Genomic DNA, 19,084 nt, shown 5'->3' with positions numbered 1-19,084 from the left:
GCAAACTCGCTTAGCTACAGAATCCAGATTTTCATTTGACACTGTTTCCCACACATCAAAAAAGCCTTCGAAGATTTCTGTTCTGGCAAGACTGTTTAAAAAAAAAATGTTGAATTCCCCCTTGGACTTATATTTGAATGGTGCTTTTTTCGATTTACCTTTTTATGTCAATTGGTTTTGTGTTTTATTTTTTCCGTCTCGTCAATGGACACTATGTCGAGGAGAGAACATGCATTCGACATATCACTGGAACATTAGCTCCCCAATCCTCATCACACAGATTGAAGAGAGACTTGGCTTTAGTTAATATCGCTGCTTGGCCTGTCCTAGATGGGATTGTATGGGATGCTGTTCGATTTCAAATCCATGGGCCCACTGAGGTTATTAATGTCCCTAATGTGCTTAGAGTGTCTATGGGGGATGCAGTTAAACAAAATATACGTTCTGATGATTGGAATGTTCAGGCCGTAGAATCATTGTTTTCTGATTTGAAATATTACGCTGCCTTTGATGCTGAAGATTTGTACTTAAAGTCGGCTAATTACGGTGATTTGTATTGTTATCATTATTTTGGCAATCACTACCTGCATAAAGCTAATCCCAGGAGACTCACTGTAAATTACACCCACTATGAACACTGTCCAGCTCCTATACAAGGTAGTTCTGCTACCTTTTTGAAAAGGTTCACTTACTTTACAGATTTTAATCAGTCTAATCCCAATGCATTTTATTTTAAAATGACTGAAAAGTCCACATCCAAAGTTAGACTTACAGATACTAAATTATTGTATTCGAAGTCCTTTCTAGACCAGTTAGTCGTTGGAGGCTACGAGTTGTGGAAGGATACAATTAACCTTAAATCAGTTTGGGGTTCTAAAAGCTGGCAAGTGCAAGGCACTGAGGCTTTGCACCGTGCATGCCTCATCCCGAACCATATGTTGTTTTTGAATTCTACTATTTCACAAACAACATGCTTTGGATTGGCTACTCCTAAAATATTAAATGCTCCTTCTTTTCCTAATTTAGAGGACTATTCCGGTTGAAGTAATACTACTAAATTTTCCATGAGAGAGTTACAAACTCTGTTATTGAATTCCTCTTTTAACATATCCAGTTTGGATCCCGAAGGCTGGTTGCTCTAGCGCTGAAGTGCTGACTCATGCCAGCTTCGTTTTCTGGGTTTAGCACATGGCTTTACACAGGTCAGGGTAGATCCCCGTTTTGAAAGTGGCCATTCTGTGACTACCTATTCTGTAGGCAAATTATGTCAGAACTGGCTCAGACATTCTACCTTGGCGTCAGTTAAACTGCATTTATCTAAACTGACTGACGATGTTGATCTGAATGATTGTATTAATGGTGCGGCTAAAGGTAGATCTAAAAGATGGATATATGCTGTTTATAAAGAATTCTGGAAAACATCCCAGATTGAGGCGGCTACCCGCCTTAGAGCTGTAGATCAAGCTAATTTAGAAAAAGTGCTAGCAGTTGTAGATAATAGCATAAACATGCTCTCTTCCCGCATTTACACTGTAGATTATATTGTGTCATCTGTTGTAGATATTGTGCAAGATGAAGTGTCTGTTTTGTACCACGGTCAAAATCAATTGTGTTCTATTATGCAGTTAGCATGGACATTGTAGACCCTTAAGGCAGGAATAGTGCCTTGGCATTACATGAATACATCATCATTGTTTGTCCCGTTTAATTTTACTGACAAGTAGCACTTACTGTCGGTGAAAGATGCGTCTTTTTCCATGTTACACATTGAAAGGTTGGAGCCTTTATCGTATTCTGTGGCAGAAGCCAATACTGCAACGTGGCTTATTCACGGTTTAATAACTCTCCTGTTCCCTTTGTTCGAGTTTTAAAACTGTATGAAGTACTTTGCCATTGGTAGATACGAGCCTCTTGGAAGTTCTTATCTCCATGAAGCTTGGTCGCTTTCTTTTACATATAGATGCCTTAGGGAGGGAAAGGAAGTTTATTTGAATGGTGAAGAATGCACTGAAACACTTAATGTGTAGACATATCCAATTACATGGCTCTCGTAATCAAAACAAGCCTAATTTAGCCTGTATTTTGAAAGGTACCCCGTGCCTGCAATCGTTCCCACATTCACATTACTGGCAAATGGGAGTTATTTACTTTTAAACAATGAGGATTGTTGTGGGTTAATAAAAGGGAATGCTTATGTTGTTACCGTCAGTGAGCGTGTAGTTTGTTGCAAGAATGTAATGTATCCACCCCCGCATGGGAAACTTGATGTTTCCATCTGGCCTAAGATTCCGACCTTGAAAGCAAAGTTCAATAAGATGAGTCGCATAAGAGCTCTATTGTCCCAAAAAGAAGTTGCCCTCACATCTGCTCATGAAACATTTGTCCTTCACGTGGCTAACACCCGCACAGAGGTGCATGCCTTATTAAATACTGATTTGCCTTTGCACTTCAGTGAATTAATTCACACAATCTTCAATGCGTCCTCCACTGCCGGGCTGGCTCACTTTTGTAAAGTTGTAAGCAGTGGCTTGGTGACTTCCTTCCAAAACATTTTCGGGGTCGATCGAGCTTTCTTTCATTCTATTTTTTCCAGCCTGTTTGGTGGATTTTCTTTGCTACTGGATCTTGCTGCTGGTGTGCTATTGCTGTTTTGTTTATTTCAAAATGGATGCACATCCTGTGTTACAAGACAAGCTGTCTCGGCTAGGGCTGCTTCGCGCCCGGATGCTTGAGTACTATGGTGCGCTGCCTCTTGCTACATTGAGTGCAGCTTATTGATTATAGTTTCGGTTTTCCTACTTTACATGCGTCCAGCCTGTCTTCCATTGCCTGAGTTCCGACTTTGAATGGGCCCTGCATTTGTGTCTCTGCAATACGGTGTCTCCCGATGCAGATTATAATCAACTTATGAGTCCCTTAGTTGCTCATGAATTGCTTTGTTCTGATGGAGGGATTATGGCCTTTGCAGCGATGCATGGAATACTGGGTCGTTGGAATGTGTTCGCAGCGGTGCAAGATTTCTTGGCTTGCAGCTTCCTCGAGAACCCACCGAGTTGTCCTCTGATGGTGCAAGAGGCTCCGGTAATTGAAGAACATGTATATTCTTTCCATTTGTTAAATTGGATGGCAGAATTATTTTCGGATGATAACAGAGGCTGTTGCTGCATATTTTGCATATTCATTATTAGGATGAACTGTGTTTGCAGTCTCGCTTTCTTGACGACACTTTTCAGTGGTTTATTGGATTTTTTTTAGCACAACATTTTTTGGAGCCCTTACCTATTGACTTTATCGATGTCCAAAGGCAAGATGTTTTTCTTTTTTTTCCACAATTATGTTTCTTTTATCTCTGTTTTTGAGGTACCAAATTGGAGACTTGTGTTCAAACTATCGATCTTGAACTCTGCATTCCTAAATTTTCCCCTTTTTACTTGTCCTATCCGTGCTCGGATCAAAGGGAGGGTGTCATGTGGTTTGGTTTCACCTTTGCACTGTGTTATGTTAGCATGAGCATGTTAGAAGTTTAAACGCCATTTTCCTTTTCTGCAGCTTCTGCACACAACACATTTTGTTATTAAAGCTTTTCGCCTAGTTGAATATTTTGCTTCACACAAGAATAACATGTTTGCTTATAATATCAGCCTTACTTGGTAAGCTATGTCTGTACAGTGAGTGCCGAGGCCTTCAAGGTTATTTCAACACACCGCTTGTTGTTCGGTTTAATCAGCGCACTGGCTAGACACAATATATATGCAGCTGTGAACAACTTTGGAGTTTAGGCGCGATTAATAATGCACTGCAAAGAGCATGAGTTACACACTTGATGAATATTCGCATGCAGAGAGTTGGTGCAGGAGATGATGTGATCCATTTCTGCTGAACCCAAAGGTATGGGCCCACCCTTCTAAACCCAAAGAGACCTTCTGTAGATATAATATAATATACTAGCAAGGGAGGTTAAACAGAGGTTCTATTTGGACCTTTTCCCTTTAGCATTTTACCATGCTTTCGCCTTTTGTATTTTATGGAATAGTAACCATGCTGTTAACCTTGTTCCTTATAAAATGTTTGCTTGTATTAGCTAAGATACTGCGCTTGAGAACACTGCATTAGAAATAAACATTTCAAACTTGCATGTGTCCTCATTTACTCCTGGTTCTGGATTGAAATGTTAGTATAACGAAAGAGTGTTCATGTGTTCCAGGTTACCTGAAGTGTTCTAAGTCCATGTTCTGGGTTGTCTTAAACATTGGGGGTCGGTAAGAACCAATGAGACACTGATTGCTAGTCTGGTAGGGGATTTTGGATACTAAGGTGAGTTTTGGCACACCCTAATACACTGAGGTTCTAAGTCTCTATGCACAGTTCTGTGTAGGAGCAGAATCCCTGCTACACTACTAGTTGTTTTAAGCCCAAAATACTGATTGTTTCCAAAAAATGTCTGGTGTTGTGAGTATCCTTAGCCTCTAAGTGAATGTCAAAATCTCCTAAAATAGTAAAGTTGGCGTATTTAATCACTAGAGAGCTAATGCTTTCCCCTAAGGTATCCAGTGTTCACTGCCTGAATTTAATCACTGCCCTCATAACACACACACATCCCATTTTGCCCTTGTTTTTTTTACAACACAATACGACTCTCTGTCTCTGTTATTCTATCTCCCAGTCTGTCTCTATTTCTCTGGTTGGTTGGATAGATGGATGGATGATTGGATTATGATCCATATAGTATGCTACATGTATGAAATACATATGTGCTGGGCTGCCTATTGCAAAGTCTAGTGTATCCAGCCCAAGCATAGAAGGCCCAACATAATAAACCCACACTAGCATAGCCATGAAAACTAAGCGGCATCTGCTGGCTGCAAGAGGTCCACCTGAAATGATCTTGCATTAGGCAAACATCAGCTGAAACAGACTAGGATGATGGTGGCGCATGACCCAAACCACCACTGTGAGCCACCCAATAGAGGCAACTCACTACACACTCCACATTGATACTAGTTAGGTTGAAGGTTGCAATACTCACTCACCTCTAGGGAACACCTCTTTCAGGAAAATCCACACCATCCAAATGTGGTCCAGGAGGAGTTTCCTCGGATAGGAAACGTCTGCTAGATGAATCGCAATTAAATAATTCCACTGTTTAATTTTTCTCTCCTGATCACTTGTTCGTCACATACGTTGGTCTGGATGCTAAAAGTATTTTTCTTACATATAAGGCCACCGTTGCAAGATGGAGTACTTACTTATCCATTATTGCCCCTTCTACCACCTTTGCTCACTCAGCTATAGCTGCTACCAGGTTCTCCTGACTTGTGTCTATCACCAATATCTATAAAGTGGCCATGCGCACTTCTCCACTTTCTGCTAGTGCTACGTTTGTCTAGTAGTGATGCCTATTTTGGTTAAGAAGTCCTGAAACTGCATTTGCCTAGTCCATTGGCTCTGCATAGCTTCTTTTGCCTCTTTCACTTTGGTCTCTTTATGGAGTCTTCCTATCAGTTAGGAGCAGGAAACAGCAAACATGAAGCAGCAAGATAAAGTTACATTTAATGTGACCCTAGGCTTAGGCTTTCTCTCCAATTACCAGCAACTTCCTCCACCCCTCGGTCATCGGTAAATTGGCACTGGTTGACTCTTTAATAAAGAGAAATGAACTGCAGAATTGAAAAAATAACGAGAATAAACTCACATACAACATCTGGTTCCCCCACTAGGGGACTCCTTCTGAGCTGCTCAGCTCCAGGCAAGACAAGTGGCCTCGTGTTCACAGTCCCACTAATCCCGGGCTCAGAAACACCAGACCAGGTTTTACTGGGTGAGAATTTGCACTTGAGGACACCGCCTGACTTCTAGCAGGGCCTGAATGTAGAGCCACAGCCCAAAACCTGTCCATCTCTGTCCTGGAACACAGGGTACCAGTTAATGCTTCTCCCAGCACTGCCTTGATCTGCTGTACTCTCCCCCATCCCCTGGCCCCTTACACTCAGATCCAATCCCAACCTCACTCTGCTGCCATTTACCAAGGTCAAGGCAGATGATTAATTGCAGAGGTTACTGGTTCTGTTATTGGTCCAAAAATTCAGAATGACAAGTAGAAAGGGACCCCATTGCCCCGGGTCCACATGGTATTTACCATTCTAGGGACAATCCCCTGTAATGCACGTTATCTGGCGCAGGAAAACCATCCAGAATAGGAGATTCCGCGCTTCTGCCCCATTCAGTACTCCTGCCCCAAATAATGGACTACATGCCAGGTCACTCACTGCCTTAATAGAAGAGGGCATACGTCTAGGAGTAACAGAATCACCCCAAAGGTAAGGGAGTCTGTATTACAGTACTGAGATGTGCCTCTTTTATGTCAACATTATTTGAAGTGGGATAGCAAAAGAAGAGACTGATTTAGAGTTAAAAATCTTTGCCTTTCTGGAGGAAACTATAAATGAGTAGTAGCATTCGTCAGTTGAATTTCCTTCATAATAGTATCACTGTGGCGGAGGAAATTAGTCTGGTGGGTTCTACTCTGTAGTCCCATTTCTCTTTAATCCATGTTGATGAGGGGGGGGAAACCTTTAAAACCAGATCCATGATCCGAAGTTTCCAAACCTACATCAGTCTTGCGTGGGTTGAAAATATGAGGCGCTTGAAAGTACAGCCAGGTTCCAGCACCTTGAGATGTTTTTCTGTTAGTTCTTTTTGCTTTATGACCCTAAACCAGGACATACCAGATATGGGACTGTTGAATATTTTCATCACTCGCAACCCACACTACTCAAGAGGTGGCGCAATTTCTTTGCAAAGGCTAGTTTGCATGAGTCAATATTGTTAAACGTTCTGCACAAAGTGGTGGAAAGCTGAAGAAAGAAAAGCATACAGCCAGACCCAGGGCCGTCTCCATTATTTGAGCCCAGATCGCCGCCTGTACAGAAACTGGGCGCCTTCCTGCCCCCCTCCAGTCATCGCACGCTTGCCAGTATGAGCTTGAGGCTTAGGAATGCTGTGAGTGGCGAGTGAACACGCTGCACATATTGGCCTTGTATTAGTCCCAGCCTCATTTACAGAACAATGGCCTTCTTGAAAGTTTCAGTCTCGCATTTTTGGGTTTGTAACTAAATTACATCAGTCGATCGACATTTATTTCGCCTGTGTTGCAAAGCTAACCCTTGCATGCGTGTTTCTGAATGTGGGGAAGGCAGGGGTTTTCATCCGGCATGTATTAAAGGTATGTAATGGTTTTTACTGGTATTGAGTAAGTAATGATACAGGGGACTGTAAGTCATTTGTCATGCGTGTTTGTTAACGCAGAATTAAAGCAAGTTATTACGATACCTTATAGCAACACAGGTTCCTAGTTTACCCAGTAGGCGAAGGACAAACACCCAGCAATCCAAGTAAGGGCTACACGAAGAATCTACAGTCAGCAAACAAGCAATGGAAACAAACAAGAACGCGAAGTCCGAGCAAGAAGGCATGCATGTGGGCCCGTTGACTTATTGAGCAGCAGAAGCCGAGGAAACGTGTGATGTATGGGGACAAGATGGCGGTTAACCGGTTACTTTACTGATAGCTGTAGGCCTCGAGATTCCTCATTTTACCTCCTATACCTTCTCTCTTCCCAGCTGCATCCCGCCCTCATCTATGTCCCTTCACCCTGTCTCCTCCCTGTCACTTACTCTGTCTCTCCCCTGCCTCTCATGCATATTACTTTCACTTTTTCTTTCTCGGTCCTCTGAACAGACCCATCTGTTTCTCTTCCCCTTTCAATGAATCAATCAATCAGGGGGTTTAAAGCGCGCTACTTACCCATGAGGGTCTCAAGGCTGGGGAGGCTCCTTGTTATGAGTGCGTAGGTGACGGTTTTTCTGGCTTCATGGGTAGCCACTTGAAGGTCTTGCAGAGGATGCGGAGGGTGTTGAAGCAGGTTGAGGCCACAGCATTGATCTGTCGGATCATGGAGAGGAAGGAGTTGAGTATGATGCCGAGGTTCCAGGCATGGTCCTTAGGGGTGGGGGGTGCAGAGTGCAGGGGGCCACCAAGAGTTGTCCCAAGGTGAGGGGTTGGGTCAAGGAGGAGGACTTCTGCCTTCTCCGAGTTGAGTTTCAGACCGTTGCTGCACATACAGGCTGCGACGTCCTTCATTCCTTCTTAGAAGCTGAGGCTGGTTGTTTCGGGGTCCTTCGTGAGGGAAAAGATGAGCTGGGTGTCGTCGGCAAAGGATACAATGCTGAGTCCACGCTGTCTGAGGATGGTGGCAAGGGGGCATATAAATGTTGAAGAGCGTGGGACCAAGCGATGATTCTTGGGGTACTCTGCAGTTGATCTCTGTGGGTTCGGAGAGGAAAGGCGGGAGTCTGATGCTTTGGGCTATGTCGGCGAGGAAGGAGCGGATCCAGTCGTGGGCTGTTCCTTGTATTCCGGCGCGAAGGGAAGGAGAGCGATGGGTCTATAGTTCATCAGGGCTGTCGGGTCTGCAGAGGGTTTTTGAGGAGGCCTTGACTTCTGCGCATTTCCAGTCTTCGGGGAAACTGCCGGATTCAAAGGAGGTGTTTGTGGTCTGTCGTAGCACGGGTGCAATAGCGGAGGCGGCTCTGTGGAAGATGTGCGGAGGGCAGGGGTCCGTTGGGGCTCCTGATTGAGTGCCTTTCATGATCGTGGTGGTATCTTTGGTGTCGTCGATGGAGGGAAGGGTGGTTTCTGGAGTCTGCTCGCTGAAGATGTCGTAGAGTGCCTTGATTTTCAGCTGGAAGTAGGAGCTGTGCTTGTTGCAGAGGTCCTGGTAGGGAGTGATGTCCGTGGCTTCGCTGGGAGGTTTGGTGAATGGCTGGATTATGTTGAAGTGTTCCTTAGAGTTGCTGTAGCTGGTGTGGATTTTGTTCCCGACGAAGGTCTTCTTTGTGGATCTTATGCATTGGTGGTATTCTGTCAGGGCGTTCTTGTAGTTGGCAAGGTCTTCCATGGTGTTGCTGTTTCTCCATTATTTTTCCACTCTCACCCAATTCCCTGTGTCCTTTCTTGCCTGAGTTTTACCCTTCGCTCGCCTAGACTTCCCTTAGTCTACCTTTTCTCTCTATTTCCTTTCTCTCATATCTCTATCTTATCTTCACATCTCTATCTTCTTCTTGTTCTTTCCCTGATATCTTTATTTCTCATCTCCTTATCTACCCTATCAAATGTGCTTTTGTTTATCTCACTTTCTGCTACTTTCTTCTCTCCTATTCATTGTTTAATTAAAATGTCATTCTTTTCTTTCAAAATATGCAAACCAAAAGACAATGGATTACAGAAAAATTCTGCAAGTCCATACATAGATCTGCAAGGTTTCATACTTCCTCTCCTGTTTTAAAACATTCCTTTTTTAAATTTTCTTTCCTCTTTCATTTACATTTCTCCCTTAACCTCTCTTGCGCTATCCCTCAGTAATCAGTGCCAAGGTTCAGACAATCAATCAGGTGTCTTGTAAAGCACAACTACTCACCTGTTAGGGTCTCAAGGTGCTGTGGGTAGGAGGGGGGTGGTCTACAGTTCAGTCAAAGAGCCAGGTCTTCAGGGCCTTCTTATTGAGGCAGCGGAGGTGATTGCCTGAGATGTAGAGCAGGGAGTTTCAGGTCTTCGTAGCAAGGAAGGAGAAGGATCTGCCTCCAGCCATGGTCTTACAGATCTGCGAGATGGTGACTAGGGCAAGTTGGGCAGAGCAGAGATGTCAGGTGGATGTGTAAAGGAGCGGCAGTGGTTGAGGTATGCAGGTCCGGTGTTGTGGAGGGATCTGTAGGCGAACCTGAGGATCTTGAAGGTAATTCAGCCAGGCTCTGTGTTTCAGAATAGGTGACTTGCAGTGTAACTACAGCCCTTACAGGACAGGCTGGGCCCTCTTCCTATCTTTGACCCGAGTACTACTGCCCAGGCTGCACCCTGGATGCCTATGCCCTAGGCAGAATCTCAGGGAGGAGGGGGATAAGTAGGAAGAGGACCAGATTGCCGTAGGTTAGTGTTATTATAATTCTTTTGTAATTTAACCTTTATGCCTCTAGTTAATCCATGTGTGATGCTGCCAGTTTATCTAGCTATTGGTGGTAAAGTAGAGGCTCTCTGTTGAAGAGAAATTGGAAATTGAGTTATCGTGCTCCAAAGTTTTATGTGGGCCCCAGGCACAAGATTTCATCATCTTGCTTCTACTCCTTCTGCAATGGTGAAGCAGAAGTTACTTCGTTTAGAGTGAGTGCCCTGGTGAGTGTGACAGTCAAATTGCATTCTCAAGCATATTGCGCACCTGGGTGTGCATACTCATGCTGGCTGGGGCCTCTTGTTATGTTTGTTACACATGACCTAGCGGGAACAGTATAACTCTGGGTTCCTGTAGCAATGGGAAGGTCACTTGAAAGGCTGTCTGAGGAGAACCTGGCTGCAAAGGGCACAACACTGGGTAAGAGTGTGAGTGGTCAAGTGGAGGTGAAGGCATGCCTGAAGTCTGCTAGGGTCAGAATGGTTGGTGAGGATAACAAAGAGGTCAGGAATATTTGGCTGTTAAAGAAAGCCTCCTGTGAGACTGGGGCTTTGTAGTTAGCACCTCCACAGGTGATCTCCTGGATACCTGGAACGGATTTGCCTGAGATTAGCACAGGATTCCCATAGGTACCCAAATATAAGGGTGGGTGGGCAATAGACCAGACCAATGACACAACCTACATCACTTTAACTTGTTCCTTTTGGTGGCATGTCCCCCACCTCTCTGTGGGGTGGAGTAGCCCTGACCCATCAACAACATGGAGCCTCAGACTGCAAGAAGGTCAGCAAGTGGGCTGGAGTGTTGGGTCAATGCAGCAGGGCTACCAACGCTGTTGTTGGACCTGGGCACATGCAGTGCTCCACCAATTCCTGATTCGGTTCTACCCATTAGCTCTTACAAGTCAGACGTGTGCCGAGACACAATGCTCTTTTGGGAGTCGTGTGGCCAATTCCTGATGGAAAAGTAACAGTTTTACCCAAAGACTTTGTACTGCCCAAATAAAAAAAAATCAGTTGTATTCCCCTAAATGAGAGTGCAGCTCCAGGCACCAGGAGAAGGAGAACACACAAGATGATGGACGGAATGTTGCACAATGGCAAAACATTCACCCCCAGTCACAGATCTGGGTCCAGTGCTCACTATGCCACTGGAGTCAAGCTATCCTGGCTGAAGACGGCTGATAGCCAGAAACCGGACCTAGGATGCTTGATTCCGGTCCAGGGAAGAGATGGCTTGGCAGTTCGGTCTGGACTGTTTTCATGAGGCACAGGGTCAAGACTGATTTGCATATGGCCAGGTCTAAACTGGGGTGGCTTAGTGAGCAAAATAACGATGGATTAAACCCAGATCTGTGACTACCATTTTCCCTATGTTAGTAAGTTCTTCATGCAATGGTGGCTTGGTCAGCATTTTCTTTAAAGATAATGTTCAAAAGTGGAGATTTGTTTTTGCAAAAAGAAATAATCAATGTCCCTGACATTGTGGGAACTGTCCCTTAATTGAAGGAAGCACATTATATTTTCTTGCCCTGGTACTGCAGTGCTGTGAATTTTCACATACCATGTTAACAGGGGACCTTTCTTCTGGGAGCAGTGCTTCTGACGATAGATTCGGCTGTGCTTCCACCATAATAAATACAAGTTGTACCCTCCTCTAAATGCCTTTTACTAACCAGCATCTAAATCTAATCTAATACTTTTCCAAGCATAGACACCGGAGTTTATTTTGTTCTCCCCAGTTTCAGATAGGCTATGTCACTTCTCTGGAGCAGTGTGGCTGTTGTACTTTGTGTGACATGAAGGACGGTCTTTAGAGTATGCTATGTTTTACTTTTGAAGTGTCATGAACCCCGTACTGTCGATCCTGCCTACTTAGTCCTTGAAGATTTGCTAAGAATGCAAATATGTTATTGTTCTAATGCATAAGGTCTGCTTTGTCTATGGAACAAGTACGCGTTCGTTTCAGGTTTTCTGAAAAGGTGTTACCAAGGTCATTACATTGGTAACATCTCATTTCCTATATCTTGATCTCTGAGTTAGTTTAATATATCTAAAGACAATTTTCATTGGCGCACCAAAGTCCCGCCATTTTCCAATGTGAAAAACAGGAAACTACCCCAGCACCAGCTGGATGAACGGTTTGGGAAACAGCGTTTACAACGCTGACATTACATCGCAGTACAATTACACCACGGTCGTTACAACGACTGCATTATTAGTACGTGATGCATTTACAGCGCAAGTCATTACAACGACTTGCTGTAGGGGGCACTGAGTTATTGGAAATGAACACCTTCCCTACTGTTGCACAAACTGGAGTAGGAATAGTAAATAATACAATTTCTAAGTCCGGCACGCCCCCTACTGCAAGTCGTTGTAATGACTTGCGATATAAATGCATCACGTACTAACAACGCGGTTGTTGTAATGACCACGCTGTAAAAGCACGCGCTGTAATACATCGCATTGTAATGCGATATATTCGAAAAGTTCTGCTGTTATGAAGAAAATTATCTGATTTTCCTTCTCACTGTCACTCTGATGGGACCAGCTATCACTGAGGATCAATTCCAGAAAAGAGTGGCTAGTTATGATGTGTCTGTTGACGGAGACCTCCTGTATTCTAGCTGGACAGCTTCTGCTGATCATTTGCTTCTCCTATAGGGCACCCTTCAGCTCCTACGAGACCCCCGGATTACTGATTGATATTTTCCTCATAAGAAGTGGTGTGCATATCCGTCTTTTTAGGAAGGTACAGCAAAAGCCAATTTAGCACTACTAACCAAATGCCACTCCTTGATTGCCAAGTTAAAAAACATTGAACCATTGACTGGTGCCTTCTTGACTTCTTGCACAGAATTCACACTGCAGCAAATTCACACATTCTTAACAAATAGCCTGCACTGGCCATCACAGTAAAGTTTGAGGCATCAAGGGATCTAAAAATAACATGGAAGGCATACTCTGAGCTGAACAGGCAATAATCTTAGATGTCTCATGAATTTCGCATCAACGCACCCAACACTTTCTTCCTTCACAGAGACCTGGCTAAACACCTCATCGGCACCTGACATTACAGCAGTCCCAGTGGGCTACAAGATCGCTTGACAGGACTGCCTTCAAAAGCTAGGAGGACTCGCTTTCACCCACAAGGAATCCATCAACTGCACAACATTCACAGAGAACGCCACCCCTTTCAATAAGCATCTGCACTTCAAGCTGCAATTCTCCAAACAATTCACCCTGAATTGAACCTTTGCCTAATGACCGCCCGACCCCAAGCCACCTTTACCTACTCATCGCTGACTTTGCCGCTCCGCTTACCCTCGTCTCCGGGAAACAACCTTTACAACGCAACTTTTACACCTCACTACCATTACAACAAAACTTTTACAACACAACATCCATTACAACGCATGCATTTACAATGCAACCATTACAACGCATGACACTACAACGCACACCACTACATCGCATGCCATTACAACGCAGTCATTACAACGCATACCATTACAACGCATAGCATTACAACACATAGTACCCTTACACTATCCAACACTTACCCTACTGTTGCACCCCCTGGAGTTAGAATAGTAAGTTTAACCCCTACCCTATCCAACATTTACCCTACTGTTGCACCCCCCTGGAGTTAGAATAGTAATTTTTACCCCTACACTATCCAATACTTACCTTACATGCAATGTAATGTTATGCGTTGTAATGGTATGTGTTGTAAATGTAGTATGCGTTGTAGTGGAATGCGTTGTAAAGGTATTTTCAAAGAATTCGGTTTAATGGAATGCATTGTAATGGTATGCGTTGTAATGGATGTTGCGGTGTAAAAATTGCGTTGTAAAGGTAGGCGTTGTAAAAGTATGCGTTGTAACGTCATACATCCCTCGTCTCCAGACCCTACATTCTTTTCGGTTACCTCAAAGTTCACCTGGAAAATCCCTGCTCCCTGCACCCCTCAAAAGCTTGAGCAACATCAGACTCACCCAGCTTATCACAGAACCAATACACACTGCAGGACACACACTGGACCACATCTTCACCACAAGTCACAGCATCAAATGCAACTCCACCACAAAGCCCTCACGGACTAACCACTCCATCATCAACTTCAAAAATCAACCCACCACAAGTCAACACCCCTACCAGGTTCAGCACTCCAAGCCGCAGCTGGAGCAATATCACAGAAGCAGACAGGCTCAGCACCCTCATCACTGATCAGCCTAGCCACACCGATAGCCTCAAGAAGGCCATGGACAACTTCAACAACTGGATCAAGAACTGTGTAGAGTCCCTTGCACCCCTAAAATCCAACAAGCATAGTAGATCAAAAAAGCAAGCCAGCTGGTACACAGAAGACCTATGAGACACCAAACAATGCTGTAAATAATTGGAAAGGAAATGGAGAGCCAGCCACAACAACACCGACAGAACTACCTACAAGACTGCACTCAATGCTATCACCAGCAAATTAGAGACACTAAGAAAAGGCAGTAGTGAACCACATAGGTGGAACCTGCAAAGAGATCTTCTCGATAGTCAAGGATGTCACCTTGCCCTCAGCCACTAATAACAATGACTGGCATAGCGAAACTTGAGGGGGCCCGCTGCAAGGTATGTGGAGGGCCCTACTGTCCTGAGGGGCCCCGGGAACTTGGGGCTGTGGGGGCCTGTGTTACACCACTGTCAACAACAGTGCTGCCTACCAACAACTCCGCAACAACCTCCACAGCAAAATCACAAATATCTACAGCAACTTTGCACACCAACACAAACCCAGAGAACGTATCCCTAACCTATTGCCTGAAGCTCAACTCTGACAGGATGGAAATACTGGTCTTCAGCAACAAGACGTCCCATAGAATTCCATCTGGTGGTCATCGGAACTAGGAACAACAGCCACAGATCATGCAAGAAATCTAGGGATCTTTTTAGATGATAAGCTCAACATGATGGCTCAAGTCAACACAGTGCGCACCGCCTGCTTCCACAACCTACGCCTGCTGCAAAAGAGCTTCAAATGTTTGCCTCAGAACACCAGATGGACTGTCACACAAGCACACATCACCAGCAGGCTGTACTGTGGCAACACTCTCTATGCTGGAATCTCCTAACAACTCCTACACAGACTCCAGACCATCCAGAACGCAGCCACAACCTCCCATGACGCACCCACATCACACTGCACCTCACGAAGCTTCACTGGCACCCCATTCACAAGCACAGCCAATTCAAACTTCTCACGCACACAAACAAAGACCTACACAACATAAGACCAGAATACCTGAACAGCTGCATACACTTTCACCAACCCAACAGACACCTATGCTCTGCCTCACTGTCACTTGCACACATGCCCCATATCCCCAAAAAAAACCTGGAAGTCGCTTGTTCTCTTACATCACACCCAAGACACAGAGCAACTTCTCTCAACACATCAGAGCCTTCTTCTCACTTGTTGAGTTCCACAAGAAGCTCTTCATATAAGCACCTTGGGGCCACACACCTACACACCTTACCCAAGTGCCTAGATGCCCTCTCGGGTGAATGGTGCGCTATACAAATCAACATAACATAACATTTCCAGAGATGGAATTAGGTGGAAGCAAGGTGTCTCACAACATTGATTGTGTTTTCTTAAGACAAACAGTCATCAGGTTGATGCCCAGCACATTAGTAGTGTCAGCAATTACATACTGGGACAAGGCATTCAGAATATTTAAGTACTCATCATTTGCAGGCCCCCTCCATATTATATTGAAGAACCCAGAATTCACCGCCCTTCTTCAACATAGCGAATATCTTGCTTCGATTATGGTGCACTGAAAACATCACCTCAACCTTATTATAACAAGCTTCAATACAAAACAGGTTGAACACCAACATTCTTGCAGGGATTTCAGCATCCAGTCCTTGACAAACACACACAGGTTTATTTTTCCTTATTGTTTATTTTATTTCTCATACTTTTAGAATAGAAATATCAACACGTTTCACCCTGTGGTTTGTTGACAAGGGCGTATTAAGGATTCTGGACAGGGTGTTGACTAATATGCCATGGACTATTGGTATCAGGTCTGATTGAATCCAACATGAGTGATCCTGGGTTTAGCGCCGGAAGTGAGATTGAAATGGGGGAAGGGTGTCTGGTAACTAGTGTCTCTCGTGTTATTGAGAGCTAAGCAATCTATCTTGAGCAAATGGAGTCTCCCCCCCTGCTTGATTGGTATCCCAGGGCCTCTCTCCCTGCTTTACTGGTATCACACAGGGAATAGTAAAGATATCATATAATTTGACTTCAACAGAGTACCTGTTCTTCAAGATGTGGGATCTGCTTTAAGGATCTGACAGGACAAAAAACATTGTGAGTTTCACAAATTATCCATAGGGTGCTGACGCATTGTGGGCCACGTTTGGGATTCACAGGAAAGGAGGGTTACTGATATGGCCAAGATGAGGCGGACAGACATAGGGTTATCCATCAGAAGAGTGGGTATATGGTCGCAGCATGGTAGGAAGGAGGACATATTTTCCATCAGCTTAATGTTTTCTTAATCAAAATTAATGAAAATGTATTGAAAACCAAAACAAATTGGCAACACTAATATGTCTTGTGCTAATGCATGTACAAATGCCACTTCCGTGCTTTGCATTCACAAATCCTTTTTTAACACATTAAAGCCAGACCTACTGGTCTTGCCAATGCTGGCAGGAAATATAACAACAAATTATGTGACAGAGATAATTACTATGTGTTTTTATTGACACTATACTGATATAGATTTAATCAACTATCACTGAATTGTATTTATTTATTTATTTATTGCTTTCTGTATTGAATACATTTGGGAGATAAAGAAGCGAAATGTGACAACACCATGGAGACGACTGAGTCTACTTTTAAGATGAAAATGAGACTCTCATGTATTCTGAGGGAAGCCTTTCTGAGACAGTGGAATAATACACTGCAACACCAGAAGCAAGAGGTGAGAGAAATACTGTTTTGAGAGAGATTACTCATCTGTGTGCAGTCAAATGCCACACTATGTATGTCCTAAAGAACTGGTAACAGTAGGTCATGCAGAAAGCTGCGTTGTGAAGCTAGACCTAACAAGGAGGCTAACGTTGAGCGCCCACTGTAGAGATCTAGTCTCCCTTATTAGGACAAGTCATACCACACAGAGTAAAACATCAACTTTCTTCTATGGAAATTATTTCATGACTTGAATGCATTTCTTCATCTACATATTGAGAGCCTATTTCAATTGTTAATTGATAATCGTTGTGTAAGGGTTGAGTCTGCACGGTCGGTGTAGCCTGCTATGAGATATGCTGTACATGTGTGCATTGGTGTGCTCACTTCCGGTTGCCATCATAGAATGGATTGTGTGTTTCCTGCTCTTTACTGAGGCTGACGGGTGTTCCTCCTGGACTGGAGGCTTATGAATCACAGGTACTTTGGAGGAAGAGGTCTTCAGCTGACAGTTGGGGTGTGTGGCATGAAGCTGGCACGTGGAGCCGATCTGACAGGGGAAAGCAGGCGTCAGTGACTAGTACTCCCCGTTTCATCACCAAAGGCTCAGAGGGAAACAGGATGCCCGAGAAGGGTGGGCGCCAGAGCAAACAGCTGCCCTCCAGCCTGTATGGCAGCCCTGCTGCAGCAGACACAACTCTGCAGAGGCTGAAGGGGGTGCGGGGTGGAAGGGGGTGACCTAAGGATCTCCAAAGAAAGCGCTGTTCTGTGCACCGGCCTGACCGAACAGTGTGTTTATCCTAAACACAGAACTATCTTCAGTATGATTTACCCTAAAGATAGCCCCTTTATAGTAATGAAAAATAGGGTCTGGCAGGGGTATGAGGAAGCCAGGACTGGGAGCTCAACTTAAGGTTTTTTTGTACTCACTAGAGGTGCAAACTTAGCTTTAAGTTTTCTGTACAAGCTGGGGGTGCACTGCCCTTGTTAACTAAAACAAACAGCCTATGGTTGACATGAATTGTCACTATACTTGTTTCTAGACTAGCACAGAAACCAATCGACAGCTGTAGGTTTGTACAATAGGTGCAGAACGTGAAATCTAGGTATTCATTGAGGCAAGAGTGCTGTTGGGTAGTTTCATGGGCGATAATTTTTGCCCGTGGGTGTAAGGGCCCACTACACCCCAAATATAGATGCCTTTTACTTCCTGGCCATGTTGTGGGGGCTGTTTTCCTCACTTGCACTAAGTCCCATGGTGCTTTTGCCACTGCAGATGTTCAAACTTGAGAGCTTCTCCTCCGTCCCATTCATCTCAAAGTCGTTTCTAACATTCAAAACATGATTAAAACGAGTTGTAAATGTTTGCATTGCCGGTGAACGTTTCAGTAGAAAGTAGAAAAGTTGTCTGGCATTTAATTTTATTCATCCTTTTTATCTCAATGATTTTGACATTTTACCAAAATGCAAATGCTAGTATATTTGTTTATGTAAAAGGCTCTCTCTGTGTAGGACGGAGCTATTATCTTTTAACACCGTACCATTACCTTGCCTAAATGACTCGAAGCAGAGCACCTCCATCACAGACACAGCACTATCCTGCATATACGGCAACGTACGTTCATTGCCTAAACACGTCCTCCAAATTTGGGCCCTACTTGATCAACAGGCCAGCAGCGGTGCGTCCATTGGGGCGTAGGGGCATAGCCCCACTAACCCTGGTGGACGCACCTGCGGCTAAAGCAGAGAGAGCACAGAGCACCTAAATGCAGCGCTTCCATCGGGGGTTCCGACCGGGACAGTCCCGATGGAATAGGGAGTGCGCAGGGGGTGGGGCTGCCCGGGCTGGGTTTAGGTTACAACAACGTAAGAGTGTCTGAGTCGACTGACTCTGCTGCGCAATAAAGTCGGAAACTTTCCCGCGCATGCGTGCTAGCAGAGCCAGGGGGTGTGTCGCTGGCTGGGCCACGCCGTTGAGAAGCATCAGGGCGAGTGTCTGTTTGACCCCCCAGCCAATCCTGGCTCTTATGCCGCGCCAGGATTGGCTGGTCCTCCACCGCGCCGAAATACGAGTCCCGGGTTTGGTAGTTTGTGATC

This window comes from Lissotriton vulgaris, chromosome 7 (assembly GCF_964263255.1).
Source record: "Lissotriton vulgaris chromosome 7, aLisVul1.2, whole genome shotgun sequence".
Lineage (NCBI taxonomy): Eukaryota > Metazoa > Chordata > Amphibia > Caudata > Salamandridae > Lissotriton > Lissotriton vulgaris.
The sequence above is the reverse complement of the archived record's forward strand: the minus strand, read 5'-3'. Positions refer to the sequence as shown.